The sequence below is a fragment of the Phascolarctos cinereus genome, unplaced genomic scaffold, assembly GCF_003287225.1.
Source record: "Phascolarctos cinereus isolate Bilbo 61053 unplaced genomic scaffold, phaCin_HiC Scaffold_8;HRSCAF=390, whole genome shotgun sequence".
NCBI lineage: Eukaryota > Metazoa > Chordata > Mammalia > Diprotodontia > Phascolarctidae > Phascolarctos > Phascolarctos cinereus.
In genome coordinates, this window is record NW_027556291.1 from 56,214,839 (window position 1) to 56,238,893 (window position 24,055).

A 24,055-nucleotide genomic window follows, 5' to 3' on the forward strand; every position below is an offset into this window, starting at 1 on the left:
CTAGCTAGCCCCAGGCCTTGCCACTTATTGTTTAAGGGGACCTAGGACCAAGTCTGGGGATGTTTACTCTTCACAAGGACCAAACCTAGTCCTGGGACTTTTCTTCAGATCTTCCCTGATTGTCCCAGGAGAACTCCTCTTCTGCCCCTACTCATTTATTTTTACTGCTCAGTATTCATCCTGAGGCACTATTTCATCTCTTTTGTGAAGGAAAATCTTGAGAGCTTAGAATTTTCTGACCTACTCTGCCATCTTCCCAGAATCTTCTCCCATGTTTTTTTTCCTAAAATTATTGAGCTCATCATTTTTTATAGTGTAATAGTATTCCATCAAAATCGTATACCACAATTTGTTCAGCCATTCTCCAATTAATGGACATCCCTTCAATTTCCAGTTCTTTGCCACTGTGAGAGATGGCGTAAAATGCAGTTCCCTCAGGCCTGAGTTTCATTCTTCTAGAAAGCCCTAAGTTTCTCTTTTCTCAAAATTCCACATCAGTACAGGCAGTTCCTGGTCTCTCCCACTCCTGGCGCATGCATGCATCTAGTTCCCAAATATGGATATGTTTGCTTCTGTTGGGTATTAGTTGCCGTGTTTAGATTGTATGCCTTGAGTACCCAGCCAGGGGGGGAAAGAGGTAAGAGAGTGGGAGGGGGCATGTGTTATGGCTATAAAACTTTGCTTCTCACAGCCAGCATGTGTACTCCCAGGCTGTTGCTGCTTGAGCGACAAGGGGCTGTGCCCTTTCTCATGAGAAAGAATAAAGACGTTTTCTGATCTCTGATTCAGATTCTAAACTCTTGATTTCGGTGGTCACTGTCCCACACACCACCATGAATAGAAGTGGTATAAACATTTTAGAACATGTGGGCTCTTTTCCTTTACCCCTGAATATTTTTGGAAATAGACCAAGCAGTGTTATTTCTGGGTCAAAGGGTATATAGGTAGTTTAATAAATCTTTGGGCATAAATCCAAAATGGTCTCCAAAATGTTTGGATCAGTTCACAATTCCACCAAAATTGAATCAGTGTCCCATTTTTTCCACATGCCCTGCAACATTTGTTACTTTTCCCTTCTGTCATTTTAGCCAATCTGGTTGGTGTAAAATGGTATCTTAGGTTTGTTTTAATTTGCATTTCTTTTTTCAATAACTATAGCATTTTTTATATGGCTGCAAATTGTTTTGATTTCTTCATTGGAAAATTGTCTGTTCACATCCTTTGGTCATTTATCAGTTTGGAAATGATGCCTGTTCTTACAGATTTGACAAAGTTCTTGAGATCTTTATCTGAAAAACTGCATAAATTCTTTTCCCTAATTTTCTGCTTTCCTTCTGATTTTGGCTGCATTTGTTTTATTTCTATAAAAAAACTTTTAAATTTAATATAATTGAGATTATCCATTTTACCCCTCACTTTGTTCTGTTTTTTTTATTCATAAAGTGTTCACCTGTCCATAAGTAGGATAAATAATATGTTCTGTGTTCTAATTTTTTTAAACTCTTTGTATCTAGGTCATGTATCCATTTTGACCCGTCTTAAGAGGTAATAGAGGAAATCTAATAAGTCAGAGTCTGACAATGGTTTTTACAAATTTTAGAATAAATGTTTATTGGTGTCTTTTATTTTTTGTATCATGATACTTATCTCCAGTATCCACCCCCTTCTTTACCTAGATGTCCATCTCTTATATCAAATAGTATTTCTTTTAGACAAAAAAAATCAGCACAACTACTTAATATATTGTAAAAGTCTAAATATTGTATAATGTGTAAGAGCTCTAAATCTCATGCCTTCATAAACGGGGATATTAAGGGTATCTTCTTACTTTTTTGGGGGGGGCATGCTTGATATTTATACTTCTGTAACATTCACTTTTTTTTTTGTGCAATTGTTCTTTCCATTTACATAGTTGTAGTCATTGTTTATATTTTTTCCCTTGGCTCTTCTTACTTCACTCTGCATCAATTCACATAGATCTTTCCAAGCTTCTTTCTAATCATCGCATGCATCAATTCTTATAGCACAGTTACATTCCATTACACCTATGTACCAAAGTTTGTTTAAGCATTCCCCAAGCAATGGGCAGCTCCCTTCTTTCCAATTCTTTGCTATCAGAAAAGGTCTAGTATTTTGATGCATATTGGGATTTCTATTAACCAAAGACTTTTGGGGTGATGGACTCTGGTTGTGGAGCCTCTGGTTCAAGTGGTATAGATATTTTAATCACTTAATTTGCATTATTCCAAATTACTTTCTGAAATGCTTATCCAATCCCTTTGCTTCACCAACAATACATCAGTGTGTTTATCATTCCACAACCCCTGCAACATTGACTGCTTTCAAACTTTGTCATCTTTGCTAATTTGCAGAGTATGAGAAAATTCTCAGGATAGCTTTGATCTTTCTTTCTCGTATTATGAGTAATTTAGAGTATTCTTTCATGTGGTTGTGAACGTTCTGAAATTCTTTTCAGAATTATTTGCACATAACTTTTGACCACTTATCTTCTGTGCAATGGTTATTAATCATATGTATTATACATATATGTATGTTTTTTCTATATCTTAGATACCAAATACTTATTAGAGAAATTTGATACAAAGATTATTTCCCATTCAATCAATTTTCTTCTTATCCAAAGTACAATAAATTTGTTTCTGCAGAAGTTTTCAGTTTCATGTAATGAAAATTTTCATTTTTTTAAAAAATAGCTCTATTTCTTGTTTGGTTAAGTATCATCTCCTACCCATAGCTGTGATAAGTATATGATCTGAAGATCATGTTTCCCTTCTGAAGGTATTGACTTTCCTAGCAGTTTATTCCTGGGTAATTTGTTTTCCTTTTTATCAGATGCTGGTTCACAGAGTCCTATTGTTTCTGATTCTCTCTTCTCTAGTCCATTCCATTGATTTATCTTTCACTTTTTTAAAAAAAATCAATACCAGTTGGTTTTGATTATTGCTACCTTACAATACAGCTGGAGGTTTCCAAGTGCTGTTCCTCTTTCATTCCTATTTCTTTTCATCATTTCATTTGATGTTTGAGATCTTTTAGTTCTCTGTTTTTGTTATTGTTCATCAAGTTCTATAAAGTATCATTTTGGCAACTTGATTAGTATAGCATAAAATGTTTAAGTTAGCTTTGGTAGTATTGTCATGCTTATTTTGTTGGAACGACCTAGCAATGATTCCTGAATATTCATCTTGATATTTTAGTTTTTCTTTACTTCTTTAAAGAGGCCCTTGTAATTGAATCTATACAAATATTTGTTTGCTCTGATAGATCAATCTCTAGATATTTTATGCATTTTGAATTTATTTGCAATGGCATTTCCTTTTCTATTACAACTTTTTGTATATTTTGTAATTATGCAAAAGTACAATTCAGTTGTGAGAGTTAATTTTATAACCTTCAACTTTCCTGTCCTTATTAGTATCTGTTTGTCTCTGAAGATTTTTCAAATACATCATCATATCATCAGCACATAGGGATACTTTTATATTCTCTTTACCTTTCTTCATGCCTTTGATCTCTTTTTCTCATCTTACTGCTGTTTCTAGCATTTCTAGAACTCTATCAAATGATACAGGGAAGAGTGGGCATCCTTATTTTGCAACTGAATTTCTTGAGAAAGTTTCTTGTGTAACCCCACTGTATGTGATATTTGTTTTTTTTTTTCAGATAGATGCTTTTCATGATTTTTAAAAACATTTTCCTGGGCCTCTATGTTGGGTTTTTCAATGAAAAGGGTGCTAAAATTTGTCAAAGATTTTTCTTCATTTATTGAGATAATAATTTGGTTTGGGGTATTTTGGTTTTAATATGATAATTGCATTGATGGTTTTCCTAATATTGGACTACCTTTGCATCCCTAGTAAAAATCCTTTTTAGTTATAATGATTAATTTCTTGGTTCAATTGTTGTAGTGTGTGTGCAGAATCTTGTTTAAATTTTATGAGTCCATATTTGTTAATGATGTTGGCCTATAGTTTTTTACTCTGTGTTTTGTCTTTCCAAATTTTCATATTAGGAATATATTTGCATCATAAAATGATTCTGGTAGGGAACATTCCTTCTTGATTTTGGAGAATGGTTTGTGAAGCTTTGGTACTAACTGTTCTTTAAAAACTTGGCATAATTCTGCTATGAATCCATTATGACTAGGAGTGTTTTTCTTTGATAGTTCCTTTATAGCTAGATCAATTTTGTTTTCTGAAATTGGGTTATTTAAGGTTTCAGTTTGGCCTTTTGACAATTTAGGTATTTTATATTTTAAAATTTATTCCTCTATTTATTTTGTGTTCTCAGTTGTGTTATCATACAACTGTGTATAATGTAATTATTCTTTTTTCCTTTTAGTTTTGTTGAGATTTCAGTTTGCTCATTTGTCATTTAATTGATTTGAATTCCTACCCTTTTTTTAAGAGCCAAATTAGTTCATGGTTTATCAAATTTATTTGTCTTTTCAGAGAAACAAGTTTAGTTTTCATTTATTGCCTATTGGTTTTCCCCCCACTTTATCTATTTCTCCTCTAATTTTGAATATGTTCCCTTGTGCTTATTTTAGGTTTACTTTTTGATTTTTAATTTTTATACTTGCAAATTCTGTTCTATACCCTTCTCTATTTTTATTTTTTTAAGGGTGTTCATAAAGTTATGAATCCCCCTTTGAAAACTACTTTAGTAGTATCCCAGAAATTTTGGTATATTGTTTCATCATCATCATCAACATTCTATTTCACATAATTTTCCATTGTTTCTGTGATTTTTCTTTGACAAATTCAGTTTTTAGAGTTTCATCACTAAATCTCCTTTTGGATATTAGTTTTTTGTGTGTAATCCCTGAACTCATGGCCATTTTTATTGCATTCTGGGTGTACAAAGGATAGGTGAAGTATTTGTACATTTTTATATCTGTATGCAATATATGTGTGCACTAACACATGGTTAATTTCTGTAAATTTTTCATAAGGTAATAAGAAACTTGTAAATGCTTTGGCTATCCCATTTAAAAGATACCTAAAAATTCTTTTTTCATGTGAAACTATGGATTTTATCATTAATATTATTATGGGCTCATGCATAAGGTTATTTTCATTATCATATTGATTATATAAATACACATTTTTTTTTCAAAACAAGAACAGAGGTTGTGAATGATATCTTGTCAGGTATCTTGTTGAGAACAGTCTTTTTGAGCTAGGGATTGTAGTTGATTTATTCTGTGGTCTCTTCCTTTTTATTTTATTGTATTTTATTATTATTTATAGCCTATTGGGGTTAAGTGACTTGCCCAGGGTCACTCAACTAATAAGTGTCGTGTCTGGTCCGAGTCCGGATTTGAACTCAGGTCCTCCTTACTTCAGGGTCAGTGCTCAATACACTGCACCAACTAACTGCCCCTCGTCTCTTCCTTTTTAAAAAAAAAATATTTTTTTTCCCAATTACATGTAAACATTTTTTTAACATTCTTTTTAAAAATTTTGAGTTCCAAATTTCTCCCTCCATCCGTTTCCTCCTCATTTAGAATGCAAGCCTTTAGATATATGTCATACATATGTAGCCATGCAAAATGTATTTCCATATTAGTCATGTTGCAAAACAAAATAGACCAAAATAACCCTAAGCAAAATAAGAAAGAAAGAAGAAAGAACAAATGAATGAAACAAAGAAAGAAAGAAAAAGAAATAAAGTTTAAAAAAGTGTGCTTCAATATATATTCAGAGTCTATCATTTCTGTCTGAGGATGGATAGCATTTTTCATCAAAAGTTCTTCAGATTTGTGTTGGATCATTACATTGTTGAGTCATTCATAATTCATCATTTTGTAATATTACTGTTACTCATTTCACTTTACTTTAAGTCATATAAATCTTTCCATTTTTTTCTGAGAGCATCCTGCTCATCATTTTCTTATAATACAATAGTATTTCATCACAATCATATTCAACAGTTAGTTCAGCCATTCCCCAAATGATGGACATCCCCTTAATGGCCTATTCTTTGCCAACAGAAAAGAGCTGCTATAAATATTTTTGTGCATACAGGTCCTTTTAATTTTTTTTTTTTTGCCTTTTTTGGGATACAAACCTAGTAGTGATATTGCTGTGTCAAAGCGTGTACATAGTTTTATGGCACTCTGGGTAGTTCCAAATTGCTCTACATAATGCTTGAATCAGTTCACAACTTCACTAACAGTGCCTGAGTGTCTCAATTTTCCCACATCCTCTCCAACATTTGTCACTGATTGTAAAATATTAGGAAAACTATGAAAATAATTATCCACATAAATAAGAATAACAAAAATCTCTTTTGCTCTTCCAATTGTCCTACTGAATGAAGGTGGAGAAAATCAAGGGAGTATTCCTGCTGGATCTACTACAAATTTGTTACACAGATTCAATGGCTCCCTTATTGCCACTTAGAGATCCTATTATACAAGTCTTATAAATTAACTATCCCCACATGCCATAGTAGCTCTTCCAAACATTTTCATCCCTTCTCAAACCCATCATGGCCCCAAGTTCTCAGCTGAGAATCTTTCCTCATTTTTTACAGAAATCAAGTTAGGTTATTCACCCTGAGATCTTACTTCTTCCTTCTCTCTCATCTTAAAAGAAGCATATGCCTTTTGTCAATGTCTCCTGTTTCACCACTGTTTCACTTGATGAGGTGTTATTATGCATTAATGAGGCCATATTGTCTACCTGCTAAAGCAATCCTTTTCCAACTCTCTCCTCCAGTATATTGCTTCCTCTCTCATCCTCATTCTGTCATGCATTTTGAACCTCTCCCTCTCTACTAGCTCATTCCCTACTGGCTACAAACATGCTCATGTCTTCCCCATCCTCAACCACCACTCGTTTCTTCCATCCCCACTATCAAGGTGTATCTCTTCTACCTATTGTGGTTAAAAGTCTTTGAAATGGTTATCTACAATAGGTTCTTCCACTTACTTGCTACTGTCTTCAAATCCCTTATAATTTGCCTTCCAAACTTATCATTCCATCGATACTACTGTCTTCAAAGTAACCAGTGATCTCTTAGTTGTCAGATCCAGTGTTCTCTTCTCAGTCCTCCTTCTCCTCAACTCTCTGCATCCTTTGACACTGCTGATCACTCTTTCCTCCTTGGATATTATTTTTTTCTCTAGTTTTTTTTTCCCTCTTCCTAGAGAGAGCACTTTCAGTTGGTTCTCATATAAATCTGACTGCTACTTCTCATTCACCTTCACTAGACCTTCATCTATATCATGCCCTCTAATTGTAGGTATAACACACAGTTCCATCTTTGGCCCTCTTCTCTTCCTTCTTTGTGCTGTTTCCATATTTGATCTCACCAACTTACACAGATTTAATAGCCACCTCTGACCTGAACACTTTTAATTCTTCTTATCCTGCTCCAACCTGAATACTCACCTTCATTTCTACTTACCTTGCACCTTCAACGGTCTTTCAGGAATTTGGAATGGGATGTCCAATAGAGATTTCAACTCAATATGTCTATAACCAAATTGACTATTCCTCCTAAATTCCCTCCTGTCATCTGTATTACTGTAGAGTACACCATCACCTCTTAGTCCCACAGGCTAACAAACTAGGTGTTATCTTTGGCTGCTCATAATCTCTCACTCCACATGTCAAATCTGTGCCCAAAGCTTTTAGTTGCAACTTTTGCAACATCTCTACGCTATGCCCCCTTCTCTCCCCTAAAAGTGCCACCGCTCTGCTACAAGCTTTCATCACCTCATACATGCACTGGTCTTGCATTGCAAGAGCTCATTCTTGTGTTTACCTTTCCCCAAGTCTCTCCTTACTCCAATCCATCCTCCATTCATCCACCAAAGTGATTTTCTTAAAACACAAGTCTAACCATCTCATCCCCCTACTCAATTAACTGCAAAGCCCCCATATTACCTCAATGATTAAATACAGTGTCTTGTATATGGTACTCAGTGCCCTTTATAACCTAACCACCCCCTGTCTTTCCAATGTTCTTACACTTTATTCCCTTCCACTTATTATTGATCTTTTCACAAAGTCTTCCTTGCTGTTTCATGACCAAGATACTCCATCTCTTGACTCCAGTCATTTTCTCTGCCTATCTAACATGCCTGGTATGATTTTCCTCCTTACTTCTCACTACTAGTTCCCATAGTTTTTCTAAAGTTGCTGTCAACAACTCATCTTTGACTTGAAGCTTTTCCAAACCCTTTCAATTCTAGTACCCTCCCTCTCTAAATTAATTTGTATTTATCCTGTGTATAATTTTATTTTGTTTGCTTTTTGATTCTCCAATTAGATTGTGAGCTAGTTGAGGCCCAGAATTTTTTTTGCCCTCTTTTTCCATCCCTAGCATTGAGCAAGGTGTCTGGCATATAGCACATACTTAATAAATGCTTGCTGACTGACTAATATGGTCCCATGTAATTATAAGACCCCCATCCCATTACACTTCCTTTTGTTGATGTTTTGTATAGGCATATATATGTATAGGTTTTAAATGCCACGGTGTGCTTCATGTTTGTCTTTCTATTCTCACGTCTACAGCAGCCCCTGGAATCTAGTAGCTGCTTAAGAAAAGTATTTTGAACAATTAATTAACTTTAAGTTTTGTAACATGGTCTTTCCCTGACATCTGGTGTCCAATAAGAATATTGCAATAAAAATATTGAATCTTTTGAGGCATGCCTGCCGCCTTGTGGCCAGTGAAATATTACAGTTTTTGTCTGCCATCTCATGTCCAAACCCTAGTATTACATTTTCTCCTATTTTAAACCATGTTTTTATTGGATTTTTTGTACTTGTGAAAAATAATTTGTTGTTTAGAAAGGTAGAATAAAGCCAAATGAAAGCCTGAATTTATGAACTAAAGTACGTAGTGAATTTTTCAGTTATAATAGAAATTCAGACTAAATCTTCACCACTGAAATTACCCTTTATATTCTTAATCTTATCAGAAGTGATATGATAAAGGTTAAAATATAATAGCAGTGGAGTGAAAGTGAAACAGGATTTACTCTACAATGCATGGCTCTCCAGGTAACATTAATTCTACATTCACAAGAGTAAAACTGGGGAAAAAGAAGAATATTGTTGATCTGAATGTTGAACGAAGTTTAAGAATTAAGTATCAAAGTGTGATTAAGACAATCATACCTACTGGAAACAGCTTCAAAAGGCTTCTAAGAAGTTGTTGTTAAATTTTCAGGAGTTTTTCCAAAGTTGTTATTGTTGTTTGTCCTTTCTTTTTGAACAGGACCATAGCATCAGGAAAGTGATGCTATTACTTGCAATTTAATTGGATTTAAGTTATGGAGGGCTATGCAACCTCACTAGCCTCAATTTCTCCCCCACAGCCACCCTGGTCCAGTGGCAAGGTATAAATCATGATGACTGGAGATGGCTCTGGATGCAGTGGGACACCTTGGCCTTTTTAAGGTAAGGTCTTTTTTAGGTCTTAGTTTGAGTGAGGCAATATCCATTCAGTGATTAAGGCCAGTTAAGAAATGAGTTTTGTCCAGAAACCCTGAGTTTCTTCCCCTCCCAGACTGATTTTTTATTTTGACTTGGTAGAAGAGGCCATTCTTTGTTCATTTCTTACCTAGCCTTTATCAAGGTGATTGATAAACAGAGCACAGTTTAATCAGCTCCTGCACAGGTAAAGTTATTTTTTACTTGAAAAGAAAAGATGTCTGCCAAGGGATTCAAAATTCTTCCAAGACAGAGTCTGATTTACTTTCCTGTTTGCATCTGCAACACATGGAGTAATACTTGGAATTTTGTAGTGGTTTAAGAAACTTTTACTGTAGGGGCAGCTAGATGGCACACTTAAATACAAAATCAAAAAAGAAAAAAAAACATTTCCATATACATAGCAGAACATAAGAGAGGATTCAATATAAAACTGTATATCTGTATTTCACAAAAACCTATATAATAAAACCTACCCACTGCTTTCAAATCAAGCCAGCTTTTTTATGTTTCCTTCTACGTTTTCTGCTGTGCACTTTTTGTCCCATTTTTTTTCTTCCTCCCCCTGCTCCACCTTAGAGAAGGCTACAATTAAATGCATACACACACACACACACACACACACACATACCCATACATATACATAATTATCTATATACACATATACATATATGTAAGATGGTACTATGCATATTTCTATTTGTCAGTTCTTTCTGTGGAAGTAAATAGCATCTTCCTTTATGGGTCCAAGTCTTTACTTAATTTTCAAAATCACCCAGCTCACTGTTTCTTAAATCACAGCAATATTCCTTCAAAATGATATACCAAAAATTGCTTTGGCATTCTCTAATTGAAGAGTATCTATCATTTCAGCCAATCTTACAGATGTAACATGATATCTCAAAGTCTTTTTGGTTGGCATTTGTCTAATCAATAATGATTTAGAGCATTTTCTCATATAATTATATGTAGTCTTGATTTCTTCATCAGAGAACTGCCTGTTCATAGCATTAGACCATTCATAAATTGAGTTACGACTTGTAATCTTAGAAATTTGCCAAAGTTCTTTATATATTTGAGAAATGAGATCCCTATCTGAGAGATTCTCTATGAAAGTTTTCCCCTAATTTTCTGCATTCCTCCTAATCTTGACTATCTTGGTTTTATTTATACAATAATTTTTATTTTAAAACAATTGAAATTACCCATTTTATATTTCAGTGTTGTTGTCTGTCTCTTCTTTCTTCACGTATTATTCTCCTAACCATGAGTCTGAGAAGTAATATTTTCTATATTCTTTTCATTCTTTTTTCTTTTTAGGGAGTTGGGGTTAAGTGACTTGTCCAGGGTCACACAGCTAGTAAGTGTCAAGTGTTTGGTCTCAGGCTGGATTTGAATTCAGGTCCTCCTGACTTGAGGGCTGGTGCTCTATCCACTGCACCACCTAGCTGCCCCTCTTTTCATTTTCTTGTGCTATTTCCCTTTATATTTAGGTCATGAGTCCATTTTCACCTTATCTTGGTACATGGTTAATATATTGGCTGTGCCAAATTTCTGCCAGACAGCTTGTCAGCTTTCACAATAATTTTTATGAAATAATGAATTCTTATTCCCCAAACTTAAATCTTTACAGTTGTCAAGCGCAAAGTTACTATAGTCCTTTACTGCAGTGTATTTTATGTGTACTATGTTCCAGTACTCCACTTCTCCATTTCTTAGCCGGCACCAGATAGTTCTGCTCTCCGTTTTTTTTTAATGGGTAAATTCATCCCATTCATATTCTAAGTTATAATTTCTTGTTGTGTATTTCCCTCCACCCTATTTTTTCTCACTATCCTTTTGGCCCTATTTACCCTATCCCTTCTCACTCTAATTTCCTTCTCCCCCCTCCTTTGCCCTCCTTGTCCTCCTAGCCCTCTAAGATTTCCTCCTTTATCATCTCTCCCCCTGCCCCTTCACCTTAATCTACCTATCTTTCTAAAAGCTTCATCCTTATTCCCTCTCCTGATTCTTCATCAACACCCCATTTTGAAAGTCCCTCCCTTATCCTATCTGCCCTCTCATTTCTTTCTCCCTTTGGAAGACTTTTATATGTCTCTAGATGTACATGTTCCCTTTTTAACCCATTTTAACCCATTTCTGAGGTTCCAGTGCTACTAGTGCCCCACCCTTGCTTCTTCTGTATCATTTGTTCATTTCATTCCTCATTTGTATGAGATAATTACTTTTTTATTTCTCCCTACATAGTTTTGTTTTTTAGAATCACTCTATCATAGAGAGCTCAGCCCAAGTCTTTCTTTCAAACTATCCATATAATTATGACAGTCATAAGAGAATTGATAATACTTTCATATACAAGAAATAAACAAATTACCTAATTGAGTCCCTTATAACTATTCTTTAATGTTTACCTTATATTTCTCTCGGATCTTATGTCAAATTTCCTTTTTTTCCTAAATTTTCTTATATGTCAGTAGTTCTGCTCTTTTTGCTGTAAATACCTGAAAGTCTTTCAATGTGTTAATTATCCATTTTTAAAATTTTGTATTATACTTAACTTTGCTAGGTAAGTTACGCGTGATTGTAATTCCAGTTCTTTTGTTCTATAAAATATAGTGTTCCCCCAAGACCTATAGTCCTTCAACTTAGAAGCTGCTAGGTCTTGTGTAATCCTGATTGTAGCTCCATAATATTATTTTTTTTAGCTCCATAATATTTAGATTTTTTTTTTCCTTGATATTTGCAATATTTTCTCCTTAACCTGAGAACTTTGAAACTTGGCTACGATGTTGCTGTAAGTTTTCCTCCTGAGATCTCTTTCAGATGGTAATTGGTGGATTTTTTTTTCTATTTCTGCTTTGCCTTCTTTTTCTAGAATTTCTGGGCAATTTTCCTTAATAATTTCTTATATTACTGTAGCCAGGTTCTTTTTTTGGTCAGAGCTCTCAGGTAGTCTTACGATTTTTACGTTGTCTCTCCTTTCTCTGTTCTCTAGATCACTTTTTTTTTATTGAGATGTTTCACATGCTCTTCTATTTATTCATTCTTCTGGTTTTGTTTGATTATTTCTTGGTGTGTTTGAACATCATTTGCTTTTCCTTGCCTGATTCTAGTTTTCAGGAACTATTTTGTTCCTTAAGTTTTTGATTCTCTATTTCCAGTTGGCTGACTTTCTTTCTTAAAATTTCTTGATTTTTTTAGATAGCTCTTTTTTTTCTTACTTTTTCCTTGATGTCTCTTGTTTTGTTTTTAAACTCCTCTTAAAGTTCTTCCAAGAACTCTTTTTGGTCTTGTGGCCATTTGATGTTTCACACTGAAAACAGAGTGGCTTTTTTATCTCTGCTGTCTTTCACTGAATATAAACCCTATCTTCTCTTTCACCTTAGTAACTATCTATTGTTTGGATCTTTCTCCTTAGCTTACACATTTGTATTTTGTTTTATTTTGTTGTTGGCAGCTCATTATTTTAATCAAGTTGTGGTATGGAGGTAAATAGCCAAATAAATCGATTAAAATCTCCTTAATCTTTTGAACCAGAGACTCTGTAATTAGCCTTATACTCCAAGGAAGCCCTCATTAAAAAAAAATCCCCACATGTTCCCAAATATTTATTATTAGCACTTTTTATCATAGCTAAGAACTAGAAACCAAACAGATGACTATTGATTAAGAAATGGCCAAATAAACTGTTGGACATGAATGTAGTGGAATACTACTGCACTGTTAGAAATGATGAGTTTGATGAATGAAAAGGACTGAAAAGATCTACATGAACCACTGCAAAGTACAGTAAGAAGAGCCAAAAAACAAAACAATATACACATTAGCAACAACAATGGAAATGGAAAGAATGACTCATGAAAAGGTCAAAAGTGAATCTAACAAATTATAAAGATCAGGCAGGACAGACTGGAATGAAGAGACATGAAAAGATACCCCCCAACCTGCACCTTGGTGGAGGTGGGAGGTCCACAGGTGTTATACATTGCATGTTTTTGGACTTTCTCAATGTATCAGTCACTTATGCTGATTTTTTTTTCTTCTCTAGAAACAAGCACTATTTGTCATATAGGAGGGGGAGGGATACATGGGATTCTATGGTAATGTAAGAAAACAGCAATTAAAAAATACTGAAAAAAATACAAATTCATTCTCATAGAATAAAGGCTGATCATGAATAAAATTTAGTGAGGTAAGTTTGTATAATGAGGAGAGAGATAACTGTTATACCGAGAAATGAGCGAGTTGACGACCCAAGCTAATTTTAAATTGTGGACTTTATTAGCGTGCGGCTGCCAGGGATATTCACATCCAAATCAAGCAGCCCCCATCAGGGGTTGAGCTAGGGTTTATATAGGGAGTATACAGGACAGGGAGGGGGATGGATCTTTGAAGTCTGGCTAGAGGAAGAGGTTTTTTTGGGGGGGGCTGGTCAAGGACACCCTTCTCCCTCTGTGTAGATATGATAATGCTCTGCAAACTTTCTCACAATGGAGGCTTCCAGAGATATGATCTGAGGGCTGTGGCCTGAGCAGCCAGATAAGGGTCTTGCTAAGGAATTTGGAGGTTTCCAGAGACATGATCTGAGGGCTGGAGCCTGAGCAGCCAGATAAGGGTCTTGCTAAGGAATTTGGAGTTTTCCATGGCCTAAAGGGTTCTACTACCCAAATGGTAAAATAATGTTCTGCATTACATTCCCCACTTCTTTTGTGTACCGTTTGACGTGGTTGGGGCTGCCTCATTATAGGGTGCAAAGAAGGCAGACACCAGGGTCTGATAACGGGGACCTTTAACCAACAGTAACTTAACTAAATTAATACAGGATCTAACAAAGTCAAGGAGCCGATTAACTAGACAAGGACCAAGAATTAGGGCTATAGTAAGGAGGAGCAAAGACCCGGCTAAGGCAGAAATAAGAATGGTTAACCATGGGGAAGTCCGAAACAGGCTGTGGTACCAATTTTCGTTCCCTTCTCGTTCCCTCTGCCTGTCTGCAATATTTTTCCGTGCCAGGGAAAGGCTCTCCTGAACTACACCTGAGTTATTGGCATAGAAACAGCAGGCCTCCCCTAGGGTGTGGCACAAAGGCCACCTTGCCTGAGAAACAATAAGCCTAAACCCCTTTGGTTCTGCAGAACCATCTCTGCCAAGGAGTTGACCTGTCTCTCCAGTTGGGATATAGAGTGCTCCAGATGACTGACTGAGGTCTGCATCGACCTGAGCACTAAGTTCCTGGTAACTGGCCTCTCCTCGGACTAGGGCAGCGGTACCCACAGCAGTTGATCCCACTAACCCCAACCCCACTGAGGATAGGGATGAGGAGGGGAACGGCTAGCTTGCTTCAGTAGGACACACTGCCCTCATGACTGAAGTACTCCCAACCCTCTAGGCCCTGAAGAAGGGAGACCCTGGGGATAATGAAGACTAATATACATAGAGGCTCAGATTCTTTTAGGAACACTGCAGTGGAGACACACTGTGTGATCCCATCCAGACAGGCCCACCAAGTGCCGGATGGCCCTGAATAAAAAGAGGAGGAGGATTGGGGAACAACCACAGTACTATTACAGACAGGAGAGTAAGGAGAAGTTTTCAGGGATGTGGTGGATGAGGTAAGACAGGTACCTTTTCCTTGGACATCCCCCACGGTCAACTTAGGTTGTTCCCACCGACAATTTTCCGAGTCTGGGCTATGGGAACCAGAACCATTAACTGCCACTCCCACATAGTGTGGGGGTTGTGCATCCATACACAGCCAGCAGCTAGGTCCTAGGTCAGGCCAGGTGGAGTTGACAATGCTATGGATGGCTCAGAGCAGTCTCATAATCGAGGGGTGAGGAGGCCTACTAGGAACCAGAGGAAAAGGGAAGGAGAACCAAGGAAAAGGGGGGATGGGCAAGTAGGTGGGGGCATGTGAAACAGGGAGGGGTAGTGGAAAATAGGGAAATGCAGGGGGGGTCAAGGGAGATTGAATAGACAGTGGGAATAGATAATGGAGGGAACAGGAAGGCAGAAGTTTGAAAGGCATCTGCACAAAATCAAGGTGGGGCTAGGACTTTCAAAAGGAGATAAAGGAAGGCCTTTCTGGGGCCTATAGACAAAAGGGAGCCAGATCTGAATAAGATTAAAAGGTAAGGCTAAGGCTTTCAAAGGGAGATGAGGGTCTGGGGCCTGTGAGTCAGATTCCCTTTGAGGCAAAGAGCGAAGATCTTGGTTTGGGCCCCGCCCCCATCATCCCCCCCTCAAACAAATAGGAACCAAATTCTTTTGGTGAAAAGGGGCGGAGGTCTCTGCTTCTGAAACTGCTTCCTGCTGGCAAGGGGCGTAGAGCTGTCCCTGCCTCTCTGGGTCCCATTCGAGGGGTCAAACTTCAAAACCTGGCTGATGCCAGGTTCAGTGGACTAGAGACCTTGGGTTGGTATACAGTCATCTGGAAGTTGATGGCTCCGACCCTAGAAGAAAGGAATCTGGCAAGAATATTTAGTAAACATGGACCAAACAAACACAAGAGAAGTATGATCAGTAGTGGCCTCTGTGTTTTCTTTCTGGAGTCCCTGCAGGAACTTGGTTAAGGAAGAATTAGTGCCATCTGCCCTGAGTTCCTACTCCCCCCTTTTAGTTTTTGGCAAAGGAATCATCCAAGGAAGAGGACTGCCATAAGAGCCGGACCCATACTGCCAACCCCCCACTAAATAGTAAACAAGAGCAAACAACAATATGCATACCTTACATTAATCCACAGGCCCCAATACATACATAGATATATGAAAGAATCCATTTTAACACAGTGCATATAGGATCTTAAATGTTTCAGTCATGCCATGTTTCTCTGATGACATGGAGAAGATAAACCACAAGCCATTTCCCTTTTAACATTATTAATTGTAACACAACTTTAAACAAGTATGATATTACCCAAATAACAAAATAACATTCTCACAAACCCCTGACCTAATTGTAAAGAACCTTAACTCATATAGGAACACACACAGAACACAAGTCCCAGTTCTATAGTACCCTAAGATGTCACATTGCCTAAGGAACATTTCCAAAATGAGCCCTAAAAAGCTTGCATGCATTTCTACTCTTGTTCATAAAACCTCACTAAATTGGTACAAAAGTTCTTAAATAACACAAATTCCAGAGTAGTATTAAGGAAACTAAATTCCTAAGTATTCCAGAATCCCTCATAAGTCTTTAGTTAAAGGCACATAGAGATAGTTCAGTTTTCCCAGTCACACAGGACTAGGTTCAAACAAACAATACAACAAAGTTTACTCATAATTCGCAAAATTGCATAATTACATTAAGTCAGGTACAGATTGAACCAATCAGAGAGCTCACAATAGATTAGTTTGGAAAAGAGAGATTTACATGTAATCAGGGTAACAAAGAAAACCTTAGACAGGAATCATACAAATCAATACAACAGTATTACCTATATTAACTAACATTAAGTTCCTTGCTCATGTACAATCGGTTTAATTCATAGGCAGTTCAAAAAGGGAGCTCTGCTTCTCTGGCTTAGTGTAAAAATCCAAAACTGTGATCTTCCTACCTAAACATGCTTAAAGCTTGTATGGCCATGATAGATACATCTTGGAAGCCAATCATATCAGTCTAATCCTATTGCTTTTCTCAAAATTTGCTATCCTATTTAATTAGACATCTATCACATTACAGCTTTGTCTTATTATTGTGTGTAAACATTTCCTCCTTAGGGGGATGTTATCCCTATATTATTATTATGTGGCCATGAATGTACTTGCATCCTATTACGGTAACACAGGGATGTTCCAGAGGGACAGGGTCATATATCATATCAGAAGGAAAGAACTTCCTTAGCTCCATTTGATTCAAAAAGGAAATAGCACAATTGGGAAATAGAGTCAAGAAGATCCTATCTAGGCTGTGTCCAAGGTTGTCCTCAAAAGTCTTCCCAGGAACAGACTTCCACCTTTATCAGTTATCAGCCTGCAGCACATGCCATTCTACTATTGGCTTTATGGCAACTCAGACAAGTACCCTGGTAATCAAAGCTCAAAACAATAGTAAATGTCTGTCCCATAAAATCACAAATCCTGGATAATAAGAATTTAATCTCACATTGGTAATAGTAAGAGACTGATCACAGAAAAATACTACTGCTCTCATAATTACTTTAAACAATGGGAACATCTTGAGGTGAGTATAATCAATTGAACCCCAATAAGGGCCAAAAACCTGAACTAATTCTTTTTTTTTTCAAGTGAACCAAAAACACCCCTTTCCAGGACCAGATAGAACTGACCAACATTCTTTCTGTTTGTTATCACTGAGCCCAAGATGTCTGGGACCAAACACTCTCCAGAACAATGGGACTTTTCTTATCTCGGTATCTTATGGACATAGACTATGCTATGTCATGTTAATGGTAAAAGAAACACAGATATCTTGGTCTATAATTTCAACGGACACTTTGACACCCTCCCGCTCTATTGAATTTACAACCCATTCAATTAAGAAAATTCCCTTCCCATGCCACATGTCAAACAAACATATGGAAGCTGCACTTTTTTTTTTTAGGGCAGATGACCTTTCCCCCCCCCCATAGTTTCCAGGGATCCTGGTAAGTTTACAAAATAAGGGGAATTGCCATGTGCCCCTCCTTTTCACACACAAGTAATCAACAATCTTAGGTTTTGATATTAAAACAATAACCCCAAAACTTAGTTAACAATCTCACAAATTTTATAAATTATAACAAAACAATTTCAACTGAAAATTCCCTTTCAATAGAGACAAAATTTGAAAATTTATACTTCCTTGAATTACAATATTTAAAAGGAAATGTTACAAAACAGGATCATATAAAATGCCCCAACAGCCAAATTGACTCCTTTTTTTTTTTGAAGACACAATTAATTTAACATTCTAGATTATAAAAGAAATTGCCCTTCCAGCAACATAACTAATACAATTGACCCAATAAAAAAATCTTTCTTCTTTCTAGACCCTTTCACCAGGTCCAACAGTCTCCTGGGGCCACTCTCATCCCTATAGACTGGCTTCTTTACCTTGACCCATCCCCTTTTACTCCCCATGGCTGTGTGCTGGAAGATACTTCCAGGCTGTAGCTGCTACCCCTCCCCTTCCTTCCTATAGCCAGGTGGGGGAAGGTGAATTTTGCGGGCAGGGAGAGGGGGTAAAACACTCTCTTCCTAATCTGATCTGGGCTGAAAGGGGTTAATAGAGAAACCCAGCACTGTTTGGGATCCCCACACAGAGATACCCTCTTGACTCAAGGGGAGGAAGTGGGGGAAAGAGTGACAAGATTGTAAGAGGTGTTTAAAAACTCCTTAATGATCAATCTCAAAAACTTCCAGAATCTGCTAAGATGTTTTAGCTGTCCTATCTTTTTCACTTCTACCACCCCTTAAAAACTTAGAGTGGGGCATTGAACTTTCAAACCTACATTCTTGAGACCAGTGCCCTTTCTTATGCTACCTGAAGCAGGAACCATTGACTCTGTTTCTCTGAAAGCACCCATTTAAGGCCAATTCAAGGACACAATTTACATAGGAATGAAACTTAGAAAATTCACAGTGGATTAAGACATAATTGTTATCAGTATTAAATTATTGCAACAAATTAGCTTGCAAATGGAAATTTAGTAGGCCTTCTAAAAATCATACAAAAAGATTTTGCAAAACATTACTTTGTAAAAAGTATTTCCCTTTCTAAAAAAGCTTACAGTTTATCCTGATGTTAGAAGGAATAATCACTAAACTTTCATGAAGAACATTTGTTAGAAATTTTTAAGGTGATAGATATCTTTCCTTTCTACCTTAAAGTAAAAATAAACCTTTAAAAATGGAATTTATTAAAACTAAGTTGATATAAAATGTCCTCAAGTAACATAACTTCCCAAAGTACCATAACAAACTAAATTCCTAGTTGTTACACAATTCCTAGACATCAAATTTCCTTAGTCAAAAACAGAAAAAAATTCAGTTTTTATAATGCGTGAAGAACATTACCACAATAACAAATATTATCAAACTTTTAAAAGTTTACTCAATTTTTATCTCTCAAGAATTCTCATTTACTCAGGAATTTCACAACACAGAAAACGTTTACACAGATTTGATAAGAATTATAGGTGAAACTTCCTCTTAAAAGCACATAAAATTTGGAAGTTTATTCTAACCCATTCATTCTCCCCTATTTATTTATTTAGTTTTTGGAGGGGTAGACAAGAATATATTCCCAAATGCAATACCCTTGTTAATCTTAGAAATGTACTGGACCAGTATTCTGATTGCTTTTTCTTTCCCATAATGACCAGTCTTTAAAAGAACCCACCCGGGGATCTAGCCTGAAAGGTGGGTGGACATAATTCCCCTCCATCTCTCCTCAAACTGCCCTTACTGTGCACTCAAAACAATCCACTTGTCTGAGTTTCCTTCAATGTACCTAAGTGCAAAACAGTGTAACAAATGTTGAAATTGAAAACCTCACATATTTACCAATTTGGATGAGCTGGGGCTCGTGGGAAAATATCAACTAAACCCAGCAAGCCGCAGTCCTCAGCACATAAACCATTTGCTATGTTCTGGTACACAAGAACTTTTCTCTTTGTCTCCACACTCAAACTTGGCCAGAGTTAGAATGCAGAGAGAGAGAAACTATTACTCATGCAAAAGTCCCAAAACCTTCTCACTTTCAAAACCTCCAGTCACACCATGCAACTAAATCATATTCCCTTCAAATTTTCTACACACACTCCTCTCTCCTATATGCTTAAACTTTCTTGCCTTTCTTTCTAATGATTTAAAATCCCCTTAAAACCTGTACATATTTCATTCCTTTCTAATTCTGACCTGACACTTCAAAAATCCTTCCCAACTTGCCCTCTACCAACCATATAACCTAAATAATAAAGTATTCTTCTCTCTTTCCCTCTCCCATCCACGCACTTCTTTGAAGCTACTGTTACCTGGGGAGGGAGAGGGGGAGAATGAAGGCAACTTTTCAGAGTCCTGCTGCAGCCTTTGGCTGTCTGGCTGCAAACAACCCAAAAGGGAGGGAAATGATGTACTGGTCGTATCCCCCCATTATTGCAGAACACAGACACAGACAAACAATAAGAGCCTGAACACTAACACATCCTCCCAATGGAAGTCAAAGGAACTGCCCTGGAGAAAACTGTCTGCAATCCAGTCTGACACCTGTCTTTCAGTATGAAACAGAGGTGGCTTCAGGCAGATGATTGCAAAACAGAATCTCTTAAAAACACAATCTCTACACATATAAACTAATAGACCAACACTGAGACAGAAACCAGGAACGAGACACGGGCCCAACAGAACTAAGACAGAAACCAGGAACCAGAAACCGGGTACCAGGAACCAGATACAGGCATAGTCCCGACGTCTCGGGGTGCCTGGGGGATTGAGGCACTAATTAGGTGCTCTGCCACGTCTGGCACTCGTTCCCCACCAGAAAACAGGTTTGCAAACATTTACCTCCAGAGGGTTACCAGGTCCACGAGGCCGAAATGAGGTACAGTCAGAGTCGGGGAGGGAGGCTTCTAGTCCTGAGTCCTGGGGCCCTGGAACATCATCAGGGGCCGGCTCCCCTAGAAGTCAGAACAGAACAATTCCCCCTCCCGAGGCCGATGTCCTCTCCAGGTGGGTCTCTGCAGCGACACGGTACGCTGCTATCTCGCTGGGGCCTCCAAAATGTTATACCGAGAAATGAGCGAGTTGACGACCCAAGCTAATCTTAAATTGTGGACTTTATTAGCGCGCGGCTGCCAGGGATATTCACATCCAAATCAAGCAGCCCCCATCAGGGGTCGAGCCAGGGTTTATATAGGGAGTATACAGGACAGGGAGGGGGATGGATCTTTGAAGTCTGGCAAGAGGAAGAGGTTTTTTTGGGGGCTGGTCAAGGACACCCTTCTCCCTCTGTGTAGATATGATAATGCTCTGCAAACTTTCTCACAATGGAGGCTTCCAGAGATATGATCTGAGGGCTGTGGCCTGAGCAGCCAGATAAGGGTCTTGCTAAGGAATTTGGAGGTTTCCAGAGACATGATCTGAGGGCTGGAGCCTGAGCAGCCAGATAAGGGTCTTGCTAAGGAATTTGGAGTTTTCCATGGCCTAAAGGGTTCTACTACCCAAATGGTAAAATAATGTTCTGCATTACAATAACCTCAACATCAAGAAGACCTGAGTTCATATCTTCACTCTGGTATACTGGCTCTGTGACCTGGGATAGGTAGCTTAATCTCTCTGAGCCCCAGGCAGCTCTGAGACCCTAAGTGGCAGAGCAAGTGCTGACCTACATGTGCTGTTGCTCCCTTTTATCTCAAAAATGAAATCACAGGTCTGAAATGAACAGGCCAAAGATTTGAAAGAATATGCTTTCTAAAAGCAATGTTTAGTTTTTAATTATTTATTATATTAACATTTATAATCTATGTCTCTAACTTTGCCTTTCCCCCTCTCCACTTAACCAAACAAAAATAGAAAATCTCCTAACAAACCTGCAGAGTTCACAAAATGAATCCCCACAATAGTCATGTCTGAAAAGGTAAGCCTCTTTGGCCATTTAAGTTAATCCCATCTCTGATAAGTGGTATCATTCAACTTCAGTCTTTCAGAGGTGTGGTTTATCCTGACTTTCAATCACTTCTAATGTAATGCAGAACATTATTTTACCATTTAGGTAGTAGAACCCTTTAGGCCATGGAAACCTCCAAATTCCTTAGCAAGACCCTTATCTGGCTGCTCAGGCCACAGCCCTCAGATCATATCTCTGGAAGCCTCCATTGTGAGAAAGTTTGCAGAGCATTATCATATCTACACAGAGGGAGAAGGGTGTCCTTGACCAGCCCCCAAAAAAACCTCTTCCTCTTGCCAGACTTCAAAGATCCATCCCCCTCCCTGTCCTGTATACTCCCTATATAAACCCTGGCTCGACCCCTGATGGGGGCTGCTTGATTTGGATGTGAATATCCCTGGCAGCCGCGCGCTAATATAATAAAGTCCACAATTTAAAATTAGCTTGGGTGGTCAACTCACTAATTTCTCGGTATAACACTAACACCATATAAATGAGAGCTATTATTATTCTCACTGGTGCAGCAGCTGCTTATTACTACTTATACTACTGCTGCTGCTGCTTCTACTTACCTGCCAGTAGGGCTAACTGAAATAAGCTCTTCCTGGAAATACAAAAGCTACTCTAGAAAAACCTAGTCTCCTTGAGGGAACTGGATCTGCCTCTCAGACTGAAGAGGTCTAGGGGTTTTGGGGTGCTGGGACCCCAAGATCGCGGTACCGGGCCCTGCTGAATGAATTCAACTCAAATCTTCTTCAGGCAGAGGAAAAGTTTATTAGTGATAAATCACAGAGGCCAGGTGACACCCATAAGGACGGGCGGGCATGAGAAAGGCTCAGCTTTTGGGGCAGGAGAGATTCTCAGCCAGGTGACGCCCGTAAAGACAAGCGGGCATTAGAGGTTCTCAGCCTTTTGAGCGTGAGATTCTCAGCATCTGAATGAGGGCCAAGGTGGATCTTAAATACTAAAGTAACTTTGGGTGGTCAGAGAAGGGGGTTGGGAAAAGGGTATAAGTAAGAATTCTAATTAGGGAGGTCAGAGAGATTGTATAGACAATGGGAATAGCTAATGGAGGGAACAGGAAGGCAGAAGCTTGAAAGGCATCTGCACAAAATCAAGGTGGGGCTAGGACTTTCAAAAGGAGATAAAGGAAGGCCTTTCTGGGGCCCATAGACAAGAGGGAGCCAGATCTGAATATGATTAAAAGGTAAGGCTTTCAAAGGGAGATGAGGGTCTGGGGCCTGTGAGTCAGATTCCCTTTGGGGCAAAGGGCTACGATCTTGGCTTGGGCCCCGCCCCCATCACATACACATCAGTGTGCCAAGTAACATGTGAAAAGAGTTAAAGTACAGACTTTATAAAATATGGGTCATTAATGAAGTGCTTGAATTACCCAGAAATTATATCTCTTCAACTTTTTAAATGTCATGTAATGATGGGGCGGGGAATACATGTAAAAGCCAGAGAAGAGGAAAAATCAAGTGGACTAATCCTTGTGTTTCAGACTTTAAAGTTCAGAAGATAAGAATACCATTGCTAAACACAAGAGACACAAACACCTGAAGTCAAATCCTGCCTCAGACACTGTTTGTGGCTTCAGTCTCTTCCACTTCATATTTAGAGCTTTGGCCTTGGAGTTCTGGGATGTTCCTTCTGGCTATCAGGTCTTTAATATGTAATTGGACTCCTTATTCTATTTCCCTTGATCTGTTTCCTCATCAGGATAATTGGGGGTAAGGGGGAATAGTCATTCTAAAACTGTGACCTCTGTTATGGGCTGACTATAAGGACTGGAAAGAGAGGGAATTGAGAGAGAAACACCATATATTTTAAAAGGTTGGCAGTTAAAAATAGAAATTGACAGCTCTGTTCATAAAGGAGTACCATGGGGTAGGCGGATGGCTTGGGAAGATTGAGAACGTAGTTCAGTGGCAGGAACACTGAAACAGATGCCTATGTTTCCCCACAAA